The sequence below is a fragment of the Armigeres subalbatus genome, chromosome 3 (assembly GCF_024139115.2).
Source record: "Armigeres subalbatus isolate Guangzhou_Male chromosome 3, GZ_Asu_2, whole genome shotgun sequence".
In the NCBI taxonomy this organism is placed as follows: Eukaryota; Metazoa; Arthropoda; class Insecta; order Diptera; family Culicidae; genus Armigeres; species Armigeres subalbatus.
This window is the reverse complement of record NC_085141.1, coordinates 268,363,924-268,381,537: the sequence shown is the minus strand read 5'-3', so window position 1 is coordinate 268,381,537 and position 17,614 is coordinate 268,363,924.

Sequence of the window (17,614 nt, the reverse complement as noted above, 5' to 3'; positions counted from 1 at the left end):
ATTAGATAAATGAAATAATGTGTTTGGTTTTACCGTTATTTTGTTGATTGAATTGTTTATGTGACATATAGAAGCGGTAGTGATGAATTTTCCGCAAATTATCATGTTTATTTTCAATCACGAAGAAAATGTTTTCTCGCTTAACTTTTCAAAAGAACCTAAGTAACATTTTTTTCATGAATTAATTTGAATACAGCAATCAATAGCTTTCATGTTGTTCTGTTGATTGCGCTATTCAAATTAATTCATGAAAAAAAAGTTACTTAGGTCCTTTTGAAAAGTTAAGCGAGTTTTGTTAAATTTGATCGAAAATACTGTAGGGTCATGGGTTCGACTCCCATCGAAGGGAAAGTGGTTACCCCCAATACAATTTCCAAATCAATATCTTCCACATAACGTACATATTCACATATGAGTTTTCACAACATTGTAAATTAATGTCCAAGTCGGGTGGTTTAATCCCCGGAAATAGGCAATTGTAGGATATAGGAAATGTTTTTACAACTCTTTGCTTCTGAACATGAACGTGAAAGCCCTTTTTTGCAATTCCTGATCATAATATCTGATTTACAGTTCGTCTTTGAGTGATAAAACGGCCTACTTTTTCATACCAACGAAATAGGTGCTTTAATGAACATTATGCAACTCAAATTGGTTACATAATATTCATTATAAAACTCATTTGAATGCTTTAATGATAAACCAACGTTAATAACTACTAGTTATACCCAACAAACAAACTAAGCTGAATAAGCTAGATGTTTGGCTGAAGAAGACTATTTTTGGTTGATTAAGCAATCTATCTGCTTCCAATGTTTGTTGGGTAGGACTACATTACTACAAGTGTTCAAATATTGTAATCTCTGTGTCGCGTAATAAATGAAAAGGACTTGACATCAAAAATGGTGGCAAGTTCATCTATCGCTTCACGGCTTGTCGAACTTTGAAATGTGGCTCGGTAACATGGAATCTGATTGTCCTCTGCAGCAACATAATTTATTGGCAAAAATGATCATGTGATGGGACCAAGGCGGCAATGTTCCAGTGGGGGATGTAATGCCAATAAGAAGAAGAAAAAGATCATGTGGAATAATTAGATTGTACAATTTTGGTACAGATTTTTCATATTAGGGGAAGGTGGGTAGACTTGAACCCCGGGGAGACTTGATCACCCCCTGTTTTATCGAGAACTAAAGTATTTTTGTTATAGCGTATTTTTTAGTATAGATCCTCTAGACAAATGCCGTTTATGTGGTGAGTAATTTTTTGGATTGACAACCTTATTTATTCTGCAGGGCGACTTGTATGTTTTGACCTTCCTAAAGATTTTTTATTGGCCAGCAAAATTTGAACAACTTTCCATAACAATGACCAAATGCTTTCGTTTTTTCACAGCACAAAGCCATAATCCATAAGTTAGAGCATCTGTATACATCTTCTGAGAAACCAAACCCCTGTATCGAGAAGAGTACTGCAGCTAAAGAATCGGGGTCATCAATATGCTAGGACCGTATCGTATTCAGGGTCCCCAGGGCCCAGGTCCGATTCAACCGCGTGCAGCCATCGTGTTCGTGGCCTTTCACGAAGTTGCCCGCCCCTTTCTGGTTCTCTGTTGAATATTGTTTTCGCTATTCTTTATTTCAACATTCACACTAAGTGACCAGCCCACTGAAGTCTGCCGTATTTTATACGATTCACAATATTTTCTTCTTTGTATAATTGATACAGCTCATGATTCATGCGTCTGTGCCACACACCATTTTATAGTTTCCCTCCGAGTATTGTACGCAACACTTTTCGCTCGAAAACCCAGAAAGCTCTCCGCTCCACCTTTTTTGATGTCCATGCTTCATGTCCATAAAGGGCCACTGGTAGAATCAGAGTTTTGTATAGGGCAGATTTCGTATACTAAGCTGGTTACGTAATCCGTAAAAGGCCCTATTCGCAGCAGCAATACGTCTTTTTACTTCAAAGGAAACGTCATTGTCACATGTGACAAGCGTTCCAAGGTAAACAAATTCTTCAACAACTTCAAACACATCCCCATCAAGCACTACCTCAGCACCAACACCACTAGGTCTTCCTCTATCCCTACCTGCCACCATGTACTTCGTCTTGGTAGAGTTAATGGTTAAGCCTATCCTCGCCGTTCCCTTCTTCAGTGGGACATAAGCCTCCACTACTGCTCTGCGATCGATTCTAATAAGGTCGTTGTTGTACGTAAAGTCCAGGAGCATATGCGACCGGGTGATGATAGTGCCGTTCCTCTGCACGCCAGATCTCCTAATAGCGCCTTCGAGAGCAATGTTGAACAATAAATTCGAAAGTGTATCACCCTGCTTCAATCCGTCTAAGGTCACAAATGTTGACACTTATTCTACAATCCGAATACTTGATTTCGAGCCATTCAGCGTTGCACGTATCAGTCTTATCAGTTTTGACGGAAAACTATGTTCGGACATTATCTGCCACAGCTCATTTTTTTTCACTGAATCGTACGGTGCCTTGAAATCAATGATCAGATGGTGAGTCTGCAAGTTGTACTCCCGGAATTTATTAAGGATCATCCGCAGTCTAAACATCTGATCCGTCGTTGGTCGGCCCTCACGAAAACCTGCCTGGTATTCGCCGACGAAGGACTCCTCAAGCGGTCTCAGTATGTAAAACAGCTGCTCACTTCCGTGTTTGAGAAGCTCGACCGGGATCTCGTCCTTCCCAGCAGCTTTACTGTTTTTAAGCTCGTTTAGAGCCTTCTTTACATCGTCCAGCATTGGTGGTTCCACAGCTTGACCGTCGCAGACTATGTCCATCCTGCTCCCTAATACATCTTCATTTCTACCGTTCGACAAATCTTGGAAGTGCTCCTTCTATCTGGCTGAAACCATAGTCTTGCCTGTTAGCAAATTCTCCTCTAGGTCATTGCACATGGCGGGCACTGGCGCAGTCTTATGCCGCGCGCCATTGACAGTTACTTAAAACCTCCGCATATCTTTTCTACCCATGTTCTCCTGCGCTTCAGCTATCACACTCTCTTCGTGTTGCCTTTTTTTCTGCGGTGGATTTGTTTCTCTTCTACCCTTGCTACACTGTACCTACATTCTCTCTGTTGGAACGGGTACGAGCCATTAGCATTCGACTCCTAGCAACATTTTTCTCGTCCGTTTTTTTTTGTTCGGGATGAACCACTGCGTCCATTTCATTGGACTTTTGTAGTATACCCGTGTCATTTGTTTAGTGCATGTCTTTCTGCTCCATTTCTATTGAGAAGAAATAAAGAAGTCGTTTTTTATTCAGATATTTTCTCAAGCTTAATGTAAGGCTTCTTTAGATTAAGGTACCGCTATTTAAACCCTTTTAGAAATGGCTTATACCAACTCACAAAGGCGCACCCCTCAATCAGTAAGTGGGATCATACTGATTTTGGCCATGCATCGTTACTGAAGTTCAAACATAATTTTTGCTTTTGCATACATATGAGTTCCGAATTCGTATTTGTACAGAGATCTGATTTCATTGCGTTTGGCATTTCTGAATCTCACCTTTACACAGAGTTCTAATCAGCTTGAAGAGCTTGAAGATTCATGTCGTTGGTTTCGAAACCAGCCTAAGATTGAGTTACGTTTTTATAATTTACTCCATTGACTCCATCCAAAAGGAGCAAAAGATGGGTCATCTAAAAGCAAATTATAGTCGTTCTATACTCTTCCGACCATCACTCATAAGTATTAACAAGAATAGTAAGAACTACAGCATAGTGTGGTAAATGTTATTCCGTAATGCACCACGAAAAAGTGTCTACCCAGCATTACAGGCTCCGTTAAGGTGACACGGGAAGCACAAACCATCATCAAATCGCCATCATTTCATCATTGAATGCTTAATTTCTTTTTCTACAACAAATATGATTTTGAAAAAGTATCACCGGCGCGTGCTTACTCGCAATCTACATGCTGATACATTTACAGTTACATTAAGCAACTGAAAACCGAAATACGCCGCTCCAAAGTTGCGAGGTGATAATCCTAGAAAGAGACGAAAGATAGGAGAAATAACACGGTGTTTAGTGCCTCCCCGAGTCACTGCCTGGCTAATTATTTCAACCCCAAGCCATTCATCCCCTCGGCACGGGTCGCCTGACACCTTGTGATTCGGGGTTAGGGACGTCATATTGTCAGCTTCAGTGTTGTACCGAACCTGGCGATATGACCGGATTTACACCGTTACGCACTACTTCAGAGCAAGATTTTTTTTATGTACAGGTTATCCGACTTCGTCAATAGATGGGATTAACCAGCGCGGGGGGAAACATACATTTTCAGTGCAAAACGTAAACAAACGAGCATAAATTCCATACAAAAATCCAAGATGGCTGAGTTGGGGATATTTACAAGTCAGATAACCTGTACATAAAAAAAATCTTGCTTCAGAGTACGTATCCATCTGTATCCCTATCCCAGCGTAACGGGAATTCTCGTCCGTTACTCGCTGGCACTCCTCATCAAACCAACCATTTCGTTGGCGTCGCTGTGCAGTGCTAACACTTCCTGCGCTGTTGTAGTCAAAGCTTTGTGGATATTTTCCCACAATCTGTTGACTTCACCAGATCCGGTGGCATCTATCCGCTCGTCCAGCTTCTGGTGGTACTGTTCAGCAACTTCTTCTATTGACAAGCGTTGGAACGCACCGTTCTGTTGTTTCGTGAATTCGTGACGCTGGAAAGTCGCGCCCGAATTTTTGCAACTACAAGGTAGTGATCCGAGTCAATATTCGGACCTTTGAAGGACCTTACATCTATAACATCCGAGAAATGTCGTTCGTCGATCAGCACGTGGTCTATCGCTATATAGTAAGAGTTAAATGTTTGCTTTGGATCCAACATGACTCCAAGATCGGAAACCATCTCAACTCTTTCAAGTACCGCGCCGTCTATCCGGTAATCGAACAATATTAACTCCTTCAATCGATGGAACGTCATCACGGAACATTACGGAGCACTGATAATCAGTCGGTTCCGATGACACCAGGCAACAAAGATATCCAGCAAACTTTGTAATTGACGCCAATCGTCTGCCGATCGAATCTCCAAATAAATTTCCGATCGTCAGCATAAATGATTTTTCGATCCAGTCCTAGTTTTGCAGTGACATCGTTGAAGTATAACGTGAACAACAATGGTCTCAAGTTGCTTCCCTAGGGTACATCACAAGCATTGCGGAGGGACGATGAAACACAGCATTCAATTTTTACTCTGAGTTTCCTTCCAGTTAGTTAGTTTCCTTCCATGATGAAAACTTTGTGGAGGTACCGAGACGAAAAAGTTTGGTCAACAGCATGCTGTGGTCGATCTTATCAAACGCTGCTTTCAAGTCGGCTTTGCTTTCCATGCCATTCACGTAGGTGCTAGTAAAAACTAGCAAGTTCGTAGTGACGGAACCTTCCTGGCATAAAACCGTGCTGATCTGTTGAGATGTAATTCCTCGATTTACTAGCAATCACCTCACTAACAATTATTTCGAATAGCTTGGACGCAGCTGATAAGCTTATTATCCCTCTGTAGTTTCTGACTACCCTTCTGTCACCATTTTTGAAGACAGGAAACATATAGGATTGTTTCCAAATCTCCGGAAAGATGACTGTTGCGCACGATGCTTTCGCTGACTGGCATTTTTTTCGCGCTTCAACTTTCTAAGTAACGAGGTACTCCAAGCAGGTGACTTTGGCCGCTGTTGAACAGGAACATTTGCTTGCAATCATTGTAGAACGATGAAACAGATGTAATATATGTTATAGTCGTCAGAAAAAAAAAACTAATTTATCCTTATAAACTAAGATTCACAATATATTATTTCCTGGAAAACGTTTCCGAGAAAGACGTTGCGTTGGTACAACTTGTCACGTCGCCGATTTTCGAGCACTTCTGATTCAACATAATTTTTCTACGAACGGTTTCATTTCTAAGGCTTCTTAAAAATATTCTTCATAAGTCGTCAATCAGTTTTTATGTTGATGGATTTAATAATAATACGTGATACTTTGTCCTCCACAATTTGCGGACGAAAGGAAACGAAAAGGACGATTTGCGGACCCTCCGCAGACTGCGTGGTTGGCGAAGTGCAGCCAAGGACCGAGCTGAATGGAGAAGTCTTTTATGTGCAGCACAGGCCACTCCGGCCTTAGTCTGATAATAAATAAAAAAACGTGATACTTTGTTTTATGATTACTTTTTTATCTTGTTTCATTAAATTTATCTCGTTTCAGAGAGCGAGTAATGGCGCTTTAAACTAGGCATAAGGGCCTGGACAAACCTGCGTCCACCCCAGGAAGTTGGACCAGCAAGGAGGGGCACTAATTTTCTTAGCAATGTCACTCTCAACGTTACCTTTTCATATATGTACCCCCTGAATGAGGAACGGTTGGCACGGCTGTCCCCGTTTCTTCCTTTCTTGAATTCGAAACTTTTGATTGATCTTGTTATTCATTACTGAGAAATATTATTGCCAATGAGTTATGAAATATCTCCCAATTCAAGCCTGCAGGGTGAGCCTGGATGGGCGTTTTTATATTTGTGTCATATTTATGATATGTTGCAAATATTAATGCTGACAAGAAGATGCTCGGGAATACAACCGACATTTACAGGTTGTTTTCCAATTCTGGATGTCCATGAGCTAAGACAAAACAAGATAAGTCAAGTTTCCTTTTTTATTGTAAGCTGCAAAGTTTTTTTTTATTTCTTTATTATAGAGGTTTGCAGCCCTGGGCTGGCTCACCTCTTAATACTGCTGCAAAGCTTCTGAAATCAATTTTCGAATATTGTAAAACCAGTAAAAACTAATGCCAATACAAAATATTTAAAAAATCTTTTGTAGTTATTATTAATGGAAGGATCTCTAAGTTTGCTATTGCATAAATTCATATTCAGCATGGCAATCTCAATGTATTCTCTATGGCATGTCACCGCATGGCAGGATGTTTTCAATCCAAGAACAACCTGGCCCGGACCAAGAATCGAACTAGCCATCTCCGGATGGGCAATCCTGCGTCTGTGCTCGGAAGGCTTCACTTATTTCCTTTAACTATAGGAATATAGGGTTGGGTAGGTTCAGGAAGCTCAATTTTGATCCTTTGTTGGCACTTTCTATAAACCCGTGTGCAAACTAGCTAATCATGCTCTGGAACAGTTTACTGACTAATTACGCCCACTCAAAAAGTCTCCCCAAGCAACGCATAATCATATACCAGTTGAGAGCTGGTCCAGTGAATACATCGAAAGTGGAGTTGAACAACTCAGCTTCGGATATTTTGACGTAAACTACGTCTAAGGGGAAGACTAGGATACAGGGTGCAAAACGAAAATTTGCAAATACGAGACCGTCACGAAAGGAGATTTAATCTTTTGATGGATTTTAGAGATTTTATTATCAATCGAATCGGAAAATCTTTAGCAATTTTCTGAATTCACTGAAAATGGATTGATTATCAATTAACATTTTCAAAATTTCAATTCTTTTCAAACCCACATCAAAATCAGAACCAGCCATTCTTGTTCCTACATAGCGCATTACAATCATAAATAATTGCCTACACTTTTAGAAACTCGCCTCACAACTGAAGAAAAAGAAGCCTATATGTTTTTCTTTTGTTTATTAAGTATAATAATACTTCAAGCCAAGAAGAGCATAGAATTTGTTTCTGGTGGGCTTAAATACTGACTATATACGCCAAAGTTTATATGAAAAATTGATTTTTCGCCAGTTTAATACATTTTTGAAATTCCTGAAGGCGCTTAGGAATCACTTCGGGAATCCTTTAAGAATACTTTCGAAAATCTCTTCAGATTCTTCTTCGAGAATGTCTTTAAAAAAATCCTCAAGAAATGCTTTCAGCAATCCTCCAGGAATTCTTATTGAAATATCTCCAGGAATACCTCCAGGAAGCTCATCTAGAAATAAATTAGAAAATTCGTCCATCGATTCCTTTATAAAATCCTCTGTAAATTTCTTTAGAAGAACTTCCCTATGAAGCTCTTTTGAATTTTCCTTCATGATTTCCATCGAATATTCCTTTATGAATTCAGTGGAGAATTACTTCAGGAATTTCCCTTGGATATTCCTTTACAAAATCATTCTAAAATTCCTTCAGGAATTTCTTTGCAAATTCAATTCAAAGTTCCTTTAATAACTCTTCGGAAGTTCATTTAGTATTTCCTTCGAAAATTTCTATTGAAATAATTTTCAAAGGAGTCCATGAAAGAATAATTAAAGATTTATTATAAATATTCCGAATAAATTCCTAAAGGAATTTGCAAAGGAATTCCTAGAGGAATTTCTAAAAAAGCTTTAAGGGAATTCCTGAAAAATTTCCGGAAGAAATCTTAAATGCATGTTTGAAGGTATTCTTTTTGGCGTAAATTACACCTAAGGGGAAGACTCGTATACAGGTAGAGATGTCGTAAAATCTCGATTAATAGATTAGTAACTAATTGATTACTTTTGATTCTTGTCGATTATTGAATCGATTAATCGTTGAGAAGTAATCGATTCAAAATTAATCGATTATCATAACGATGAATCAATTAATCGAAGTAATCGATTAATTTGCGACATCTCTAGATACAGGGTGTGAAACGGAAATTTCAAAATTGGGAACCATCACGAAATTATGTTAGATTTTAAATGTTCATAGCACCTTTATCTATTTGTGATTTATATATCAATCGACGTAGAAACTCTCAACGAATGTGCCAGTTTTATTTATTTCATTGAAACTTTCGATCAAACTATTGAAAATTTGCATAAACAGCTTCAAAGCATTTAAATGCCGAAAAGCAGGCAATTGAATTTGGGATACATTTATCGCACCAAGTCGAATCCAACTGATGGAAACAAGAAAGGCATCACCGGAAAATAAATTTATATTTTCAAATGAGAATACGTATTTTAAATATCGTATCCAACAATTTTCATATTTTGAGTTACGCCAGTTTTATTCGAAACCAGTAAGGGCCTGTTCAAATATTACGTAACGCGAAAAATGTTGTTTTTAAGAACCCCCCACCCCCTCGTAACAATCCGTAACAATTTTCAGAACCACCCCCACCCCTATGCGTAACGCGTAACAAATGCGATTTTTTTAAATAGATCCTAATATTATAATATATAGTAGAATTTGAAGGACGGTGCAATAAATTATTATCTTTTGTATATTTCATGCTTTTTCAAAGATAATGAATATTTTTTTAATTTTTAAAAATATTTTTCCCTATGGAAATAACTTGTTACGCGTAACAATATTTCGAAGGATCCCCACCCCCTATATATTGCGTAACAAAGCGTAACAAAAATCAAACAACCCCCACCCCTATGGCGCTACGTAATATTTGAACATACCCTAACCAGTTTTACGCTGTTTACGTTAAGCGGTCGTGTCTTGTACATAGCCCTTCTGATTTTTTTTCAAAATTTATGCCGGACATTTTTGAAATTTCTTCGAAAAACTCTTGCTTGTAGTATCTCTAAAAATTTTCTCTGAAAACTTTTCGAGATTTCTCTAAAAAATTCTTCAGAACCTACTCGGAAATGACCTACGATTTTTTTTTCGGGAAATTATCTGGGATTTCCTCTGCAAAGTATTTGTAAATTTCCCGGAAAATTTTACAAAATTTCTTCAAAAAACTCTCTAGATTTTGCTCAGGAAATTTTTCGGAAATCCCTACGAAAATTCTCCGGAGTTCACTTAGGAATCCGTTTATACTCTTAAAATGTTGCCTTGGGAAAATCTCCCGTTTTTTCCAAGAATTCTTCAGAGCTTCCTTGGAAAATTATAAGAAATCCTCCCAGAATTATTATAAAATTACTTTGGAATTTGCTCGATTTTTTTTTTAATTTCAAATTTTTCAAAGATTTCGGAATTAGCTCGGAAATTTTTTTTAACTTAACTATTTCGGGAAATTCGTAGGAATGTTTCTGAATATCCTTGATATTTTGTTTTCGGCAATACTTTAGAATTTCATCATGAAATTTTTCACAATATTTTCATCAAGTTCGTAGAAATTTCAACATAAAATTCTCGCACGAGGAATTTTTCGGAAAACCCATGGCAGGGATGGGAAAAATCAAATTTTAAAAAAAATGGAGGGGGATCAAAACTCACTCGCGATCTTAAACATTAATTTTTCAAAATATAAGAAAATTATTTTATGCCGTCGACTAGCACCAACTGCAAGGGAGTTCGTGGGGCAGTACCAGGCGGGTTTTATGGGCGAACGCTCCACCACGGACCAGGTGTTCGCCATTCGCCAAGTACTGCAGAAATGCCGCGAATACAACGTGCCCACACATCATCTATTCATCGACTTCAAAGCCGCATATGATACAATCGATCGGGACCAGCTATGGCAGCTAATGCACGAACACGGTTTTCCGGATAAACTGACACGGTTGATCAAAGCGACGATGGATCGGGTGATGTGCGTAGTTCGAGTTTCAGGGCATTCTCGAGTCCCTTCGAAACCCGCAGAGGGTTACGGCAAGGTGATGGTCTTTCGTGTTTGCTATTCAACGTCGCTTTGGAAGGGTAATACGAAGAGCAGGGATTAACACGAGTGGTACAATTTTCAATAAGTCCGTCCAGCTATTTGGTTTCGCCGACGACATAGATATTATGGCACGTAACTTTGAGAAGATGGAGGAAGCCTACATCAGACTGAAGAGGGAAGCCAAGCGGATCGGACTAGTCATCAACACGTCGAAGACGAAGTACATGATAGGAAGAGGTTCAAGAGAAGACAATGTGAGCCACCCACCGCGAGTTTGCATCGGTGGTGACGAAATCGAGGTGGTAGAAGAATTTGTGTACTTGGGCTCACTGGTGACTGCCGAAAATGACACCAGCAGAGAAATTCGGAGACGCATAGTGGCTGGAAATCGTACGTACTTTGGACTCCGCAAGACGCTCCGATCGAACAGAGTTCGCCGCCGTACCAAACTGACAATCTACAAAACGCTAATTAGACCGGTAGTCCTCTACGGACACGAGACCTGGACGATGCTCGTGGAGGACCAACGCGCACTTGGAGTTTTCGAAAGGAAAGTGCTGCGTACCATCTATGGTGGGGTGCAGATGGCGGACGGTACGTGGAGGAGGCGAATGAACCACGAATTGCATCAGCTGTTGGGAGAACCATCCATCGTTCACACCGCGAAAATCGGACGATTGCGATGGGCCGGGCACGTAGCCAGAATGTCGGACAGTAACCCGGTGAAAATGGTTCTCGACAACGATCCGACGGGCACAAGAAGGCGAGGTGCGCAGCGGGCAAGGTGGATCGATCAGGTGGAAGATGACTTGCGGACCCTCCGTAGACTGCGTGGTTGGCGACGTGTAGCCATGGACCGAGCCGAATGGAGAAGACTCTTATATACCGCACAGGCCACTTCGGCCTTAGTCTGATTAAATAATAAAAGAAAATTATTTTGAGCTTTTTAGTGGAATGCTTTCACCTGTCATAAGACGAGTTTAAACAATCCCATTGAATTCCACCACTTAATTGTATCCTGACAGATACGTATTTCGACCTCAACAGTAAGGCCGTCTTCAGTGTCTTGTACTTGACTCGACTAAGTCGAGTCAAGTACAAGACACTGAAGACGGCCTTACTGTTGAGGTCGAAATACGTATCTGTCAGGATACAATTAAGTGGTGGAATTCAATGGGATTGTTTAAACTCGTCTTATGACAGGTTTTCAAAATAGTTTTATGGTGATTGAATAAAAATTGGTTGTGCAGCTGGTTGATCCAAAATTCAAATATGCCTGATAAATTTTTATCGAAAACATAATGCTGTTCAACCTGATTTTTAACTATGAGACGCAATCGCTCGCATACCGAAAATGGGCTTATTTGAAAGCTTATTTCCATCTTTTCGAAGATATGGTGAGTGTTTTGCGCAAATAGTATTTTCCTTTAATATCATTTTTTGAGTTATTTAAGAGCTTTAAGAGATTTGCACAAATTTGTAGGTTGTACAAGGTCAAAGGTGGCATGACTTCTGTATCATTACCATGAATAATGATCTGTGGCTAACTCCTACATCATCGCACTAATGGGAAAAGGGTGGCCATTAATCGGAAATTTACTATCTCCAATTTGTTTAATTTTAATATCATATGAAAGTATATACCCTAGATAAGAGAATCGGAAAATATTAAAGCGCTGTGTTTATTCAGTCAAAAGATATGGGCTGGCGAAGGAAGCGGGCTTGGTAGTCATTTGGCTACTGCTGCTGCCTCATACGCAGGAGGTCGTGGGTTCAATCCCAGGTCCGTTCCGTTCTCTTACTCTATATCTTTCTCTTTATTTCTCATGTTCTAGCAATCGCTAGAACTGGAAATGGACTTCCATACCGTTTCCATTACTATTCCTATACCTTCAACTTGAGTATTCTATCAGTAATCTGAAAGAATTGGAAATGAACTATAGAGCTCGTTACCTACATCTAATTAGAAATTCCATCAGTTACCTTCTCCTATCTATCACATTGGCAGCTCGTTAACCAAGACGGACCTCTGCCTCTCCAACCTAACCCAGAAATTCCAACAAATTCCGCATGAACTCGTGGCAAGTGCAGAGGTATATTCGGCTTGTAGTGGGCAAGTGATTGCATCATCATTTCCTCCCCCTTCCCTATATTGACTTGCATTCTGACGTGGCAGGCGCCAGTATGACCTAACAAATGAGATCACCAGTACTTGTACATTGAAGATGTGTGCTAGTCCCAAGCAAACATCTGTTGGTTCCCTGTGCAAGAACAGCTGATCTGGTCATAATGGAGTAGCAACTACGAGCAGTCAATCAAGCTCAAGCTCTAAAGATATGGGCTGGCGAAGTGAAAAAAGCTGATAAAAATAAAAAATCATAACTCACTTTGATTTGTATGTTATGAAGTCAATTTTTATCCAAATATAAAGTTTTATATACCATTTCAAAGCTTAAAAATTTAACTTTTTGATAGTTTGGTTTCTTTTGCACGCGAAAATTAATATAAAAAAGTTTTAGAAGAAAAACTTCAATTATCATAATTCTTTGCTATTAAATGGTCCCGCTAACCTAATATCCCCAAATGTCCCCTTATCTGTAAATGGGGGATTGAAATATAACCCTAGTACAACCTTTTAGTGAGTGATTTGCTTGCGAATATTTGCGCTTTACGAGTATTCTGCAATCAAAGTTTTCTTGAAAATTGTGGTTTTTATTCTCTATACCTCGTAATGATTAGAAAATGAACAGCATTATAACTAGAAATATGGATGTTTGCTATTTTATGCATGCTGTATTGGAAACAAACAAAAAAAATGCAAAATAAAATTTAAAAAAATGTTTTTTTCACGGGTGACATTTTTTGAAGGGCTAACCACTGTGGGATAACGATGGCCCTTAACTCTTTATAAGGCAGACGAATCTAAACAATAAAATAACAAAAACAACAATAGGACACAATGTTGACATGGTATTAAACTCAATTGTATGTTTGTTATACATTAAACAGTTCAGAAACATTGAAAAATTGGTGGCAATATAGTTGCCACTGCCCGGCAAGCGGGAAAACAGGCAACAAAAAAATAAATTAAAGATTTTTAAAAATTAGGTTTTACGTAGAACCAGTCAAATCAAGGCACGTTACTTTTTTTGGTGAAGAGTCTTAGTCGAAAAACGCATTACAATTGATTTTTGTTTTGTTTTGCGCTTTTGTTCCCAAGGAAAAAAAACGTAATTTCGTCAAAAATCCAAAAACCAAATATACAGAAAGGTAACGCTTTTTTCACGCTAATCACGTAATAATCTAACACAGGAGATTCAAAATAATGAATACCAACGGGAAAAAATTTATGTTTGTCGTTTTTTTTAACGAATTATAACTGAAAATCCTACTTCCATTCGAAACTTACGATTTGTTCGTAAAAAAACTGTTCTCAAATTGACATTTCAAATTTTTCATGGCTCAAATTCATCTGGGGTGTTACTAGGAAGCAAATAAAGCCACTACATGGGAAATAATAAGTAGAGCTCTTGTTGATAAATAGAAAAAACATATAATTTGTTGGTGGCAATATAGTAAAGGGTTAAAGGGTTAAAAACGGGTCTCAAATATTTCTTCACATAAGATAAGTTGCATAGAAACAGTTTTTATTGAAAAAAAAGTTGGCCGCCAATTTGTATGAGAATTTTCCATAGTGCATCGTAGCCCCCGCTCGTCGAGATCTGTCCTGGCCACGTTCTTGTTCAGCGATGACTCGATAATGGCCCGTTCTAGTAGTTCTAGCGCACAATGCACTATTCGACAGTACTAGCGCAATAATACCACAATCTAAACAGGAATTGTCTTCGCTAATGAGCGTTTACATTATGCTAATTTCGCGCTAGTATTGTCAGCTAGTGAATTATCCGCTAGAGCTAGCGTATATGTAAACGGGCCATAATGGTAGTATACCGGGTAGCAGAATATAGCAAACGAATAACAAATTTTACAATTAATATGTGAATAACAGAATAGCAAAATCTGATGTTAGTTTGTTTGATATAGTTTCCAACATAACTAAAATAATAGCAGAAATTGTTCCAGAAAAGAGCTTAAAAATAACTCATTTTGCCATTATAAAAGCAAACCAATAGTAAAATATTTGCAGAAAAAGAAAATATCAAAATCAGTTATCATTGATATGTCGAAAATGTAATATTGTGAATGAATAACAAAATTTGTTATTATTGCAAAATGTGTTCTTTATTTGTTGTTCTGCTCTTCCTTCCTAGTTCTATAGGAGCTAAATCTAGGAGTGATAATCCTCATCATACGAATTTCCTTCAATGTGAAGATAAAATGTTGTGTATGTAAACGTATGATACGTAGTTTTATTATGTGAGTAAGTGCAGAAAATCGTAGAATTTCCCTGCCCGAAACATAGTACACTAAAATATAATAAAATACTCTATTCTGTATAGCATTGCATATTGGCATGTGATTCATTCCTAACGTATAAAATTCGATTTTTTGACATGAAGTACTAGACTACATACTTATATGTGCTGTACTAGAACAGATGATAAATAAATCGTCATATGACAGTGACAGCGCTTTCCGCCTTGTGTGAGTGTGATGATTTGTTTGACGTTCCGTGTCCACTATCAGCGGAGAGCGAAGCGCAGATCGGTGTGCGTGTCTGTTTTCGATAGCTGCTTAGATGCAACTTCAGGATAACCCATTCAATACAGTGGTTAGTTCCAATGTTGGTGCGTGTATTATTGGTTGGTGCGTATACCGAGTATCTATCGCTGTAAGGTGGTGACGAGAAAAAAACTGTTTTGACCTTACTAAGGATCTAAGCCAAGTGTTTTCTTTTCACGAATTATGCGTGGCGAAGTTAGCTTCGCGATAAAATAGTGTTTAGATAGCGGTGACTAGTGTTGCATGATTGAGTTCAGAGTTTCTGGTTGCAGATTGGTGCTCAAGTGATCTGGTAAATGCCGGAGTGCGTCAGATAGTGTTTCTTGTGTTTTGTGTGTTCTTGGGTGGAGAACATTTTTGGTGGCTGATTAGAAAATATCGTGGATAAAATCGTATCCTGCACAAAGTAAAGTTGACAACATCATTGGTGATTGGAGTCTTAAACAAATTGGGTTGATAATTTATAAGGTAAGTTGCTAATCTTTTCAATATCAAAACAATGACATAAATTTCTTATTTTAGGTAAATCAATCAAAATTAAGGGACACAATACTATTGGGCGGTTGATACTAATTGAAGATATATCAAAGGACAAGGTACTCGTTTAAACTAGTAATTATCATCATAGCCAGCAAATAATTGTTGCAATTTAGCTCCAATATCATATTATGGAGCAGATTTCCTTATATCAGAAGAAATTTGGCAGGTGGCGTTCCATGGCAGAAGAAAATTTAACACATACAGCCAAGCAAACAGTGAAAAGGCATACAGCATCCCACCCTGATTTTCCGTGTGTCCTATCATCCAAGGGATGGATAACAACGCGCAGATCTGATTTTTGCTGTTGTTATTGCTTTTCCTAGACTGATACTGACAGTAAGTGCGTTCAGGCTGCACTAATGGTTTGATGGAAATATTTCCACGCCAGTGATGTTGCTATTGCTAGAAGCTGTCTCCATCGTTGAGAATAGCTTGCGGCTGTTTCGAATGAAATTGCTATCTCACGCCTAATTTGACTACTAAGCGAAATCTAAGTCCACAGAAATGTCTAACCAAGGCAGTCCGGAATGTGGTAAACAGCGAACGTACATGTATCTTCATCGCGTTTACATTACGCGATACCGATGCGGCGATGTTTGTTTGCAATCCTACACCTGTTTATGTACATATTATCACCATTTTTCGCCCGCTGAAAAGGGTTAGGCGCAAAGAAACTGGTTCTATAGTAGAGAGTTGATGCTTGTTCGGTTGATAAATGTATGTAACAGACAGAGTATTCCTCTTTATCTTAATTATATGCAACTCAAATGCGCCAAAATTTGGACTAATAATTAAATAATTATTCGATTTTGATGAATATTATGTAATGTACAATATATAGATAGAAGCAGTCATCAAACATTAAATTTGACCGTTGATTTCGTCAGAACGTTGCTCCCAATCCGGCTTACACTTCCAATATAATTATCTTCTTTATTAAACCCAGTGTCTCATCGGAATCACTTGAGAATTGGTAATTAGAATTTTCGATAGTAAGACTACCCGTAAAGATGGTCAGACACTCTCACGTGATGCTTTATGAGGTATAATCTATCTTGGTCGGATTGTTAGATTACACAACTAAAACTTTCACCAGTTTTCAACTCTGTGATACTTATGGGGATGTCGCTGAGTCAGGGGCCTATCATTAGGGCTGTCTCATTTCCCGAATTAAACTTAAATTAAACACAAAAATACCAGTTCAATAATTATTGAATAAATGAAAAATATCAAGGTTACTTGAGGCCAGTAGTAGTTATTATCACGATTTTGTCATTTGTGTGTTGAATTAGATTAAAGGATGACTCCCATCTCGATTTCAGATATCAGTCTAAACAAGGATAAAAACAACAAGAGTATCACTAGCATCCAATGTGATCCAATCTACGAAGTACACCATTAAAACGATATGGTTTGCTTAGACTTTTCGTAGGTTATGTCGATGAAAATAACTTTGGATATGAGAACCGAAATTTCTGACTTTCAATAAAAATATGCTGCTATATAGCTTATCTTCATCAACACGGACGTTCCAACGGAACAATATGGTTTACGGCATATGTTGTCTGTAGCCCTCAATATGGTAGCAAAAAATATTATTTGAATTAAATTAGCATTGGAAGTTATCCTGTATTTTCTAGCCGGTAAATGGCAATCAAAGATCATACTAATGTGTGCATTAAAAAAACATTTTTTCCATTAGTCTTCCATTCGATGACCCAGTCACCACACTTTCAAATCATAACTTTTTTTTCAACTGTATTTCATATACTTCGAATGTCATCAGTTATGTGGGACGTTAAAAAGTTTGACACTTTCAAATCATAACTTTTTTTTCAACTGTATTTCATATAC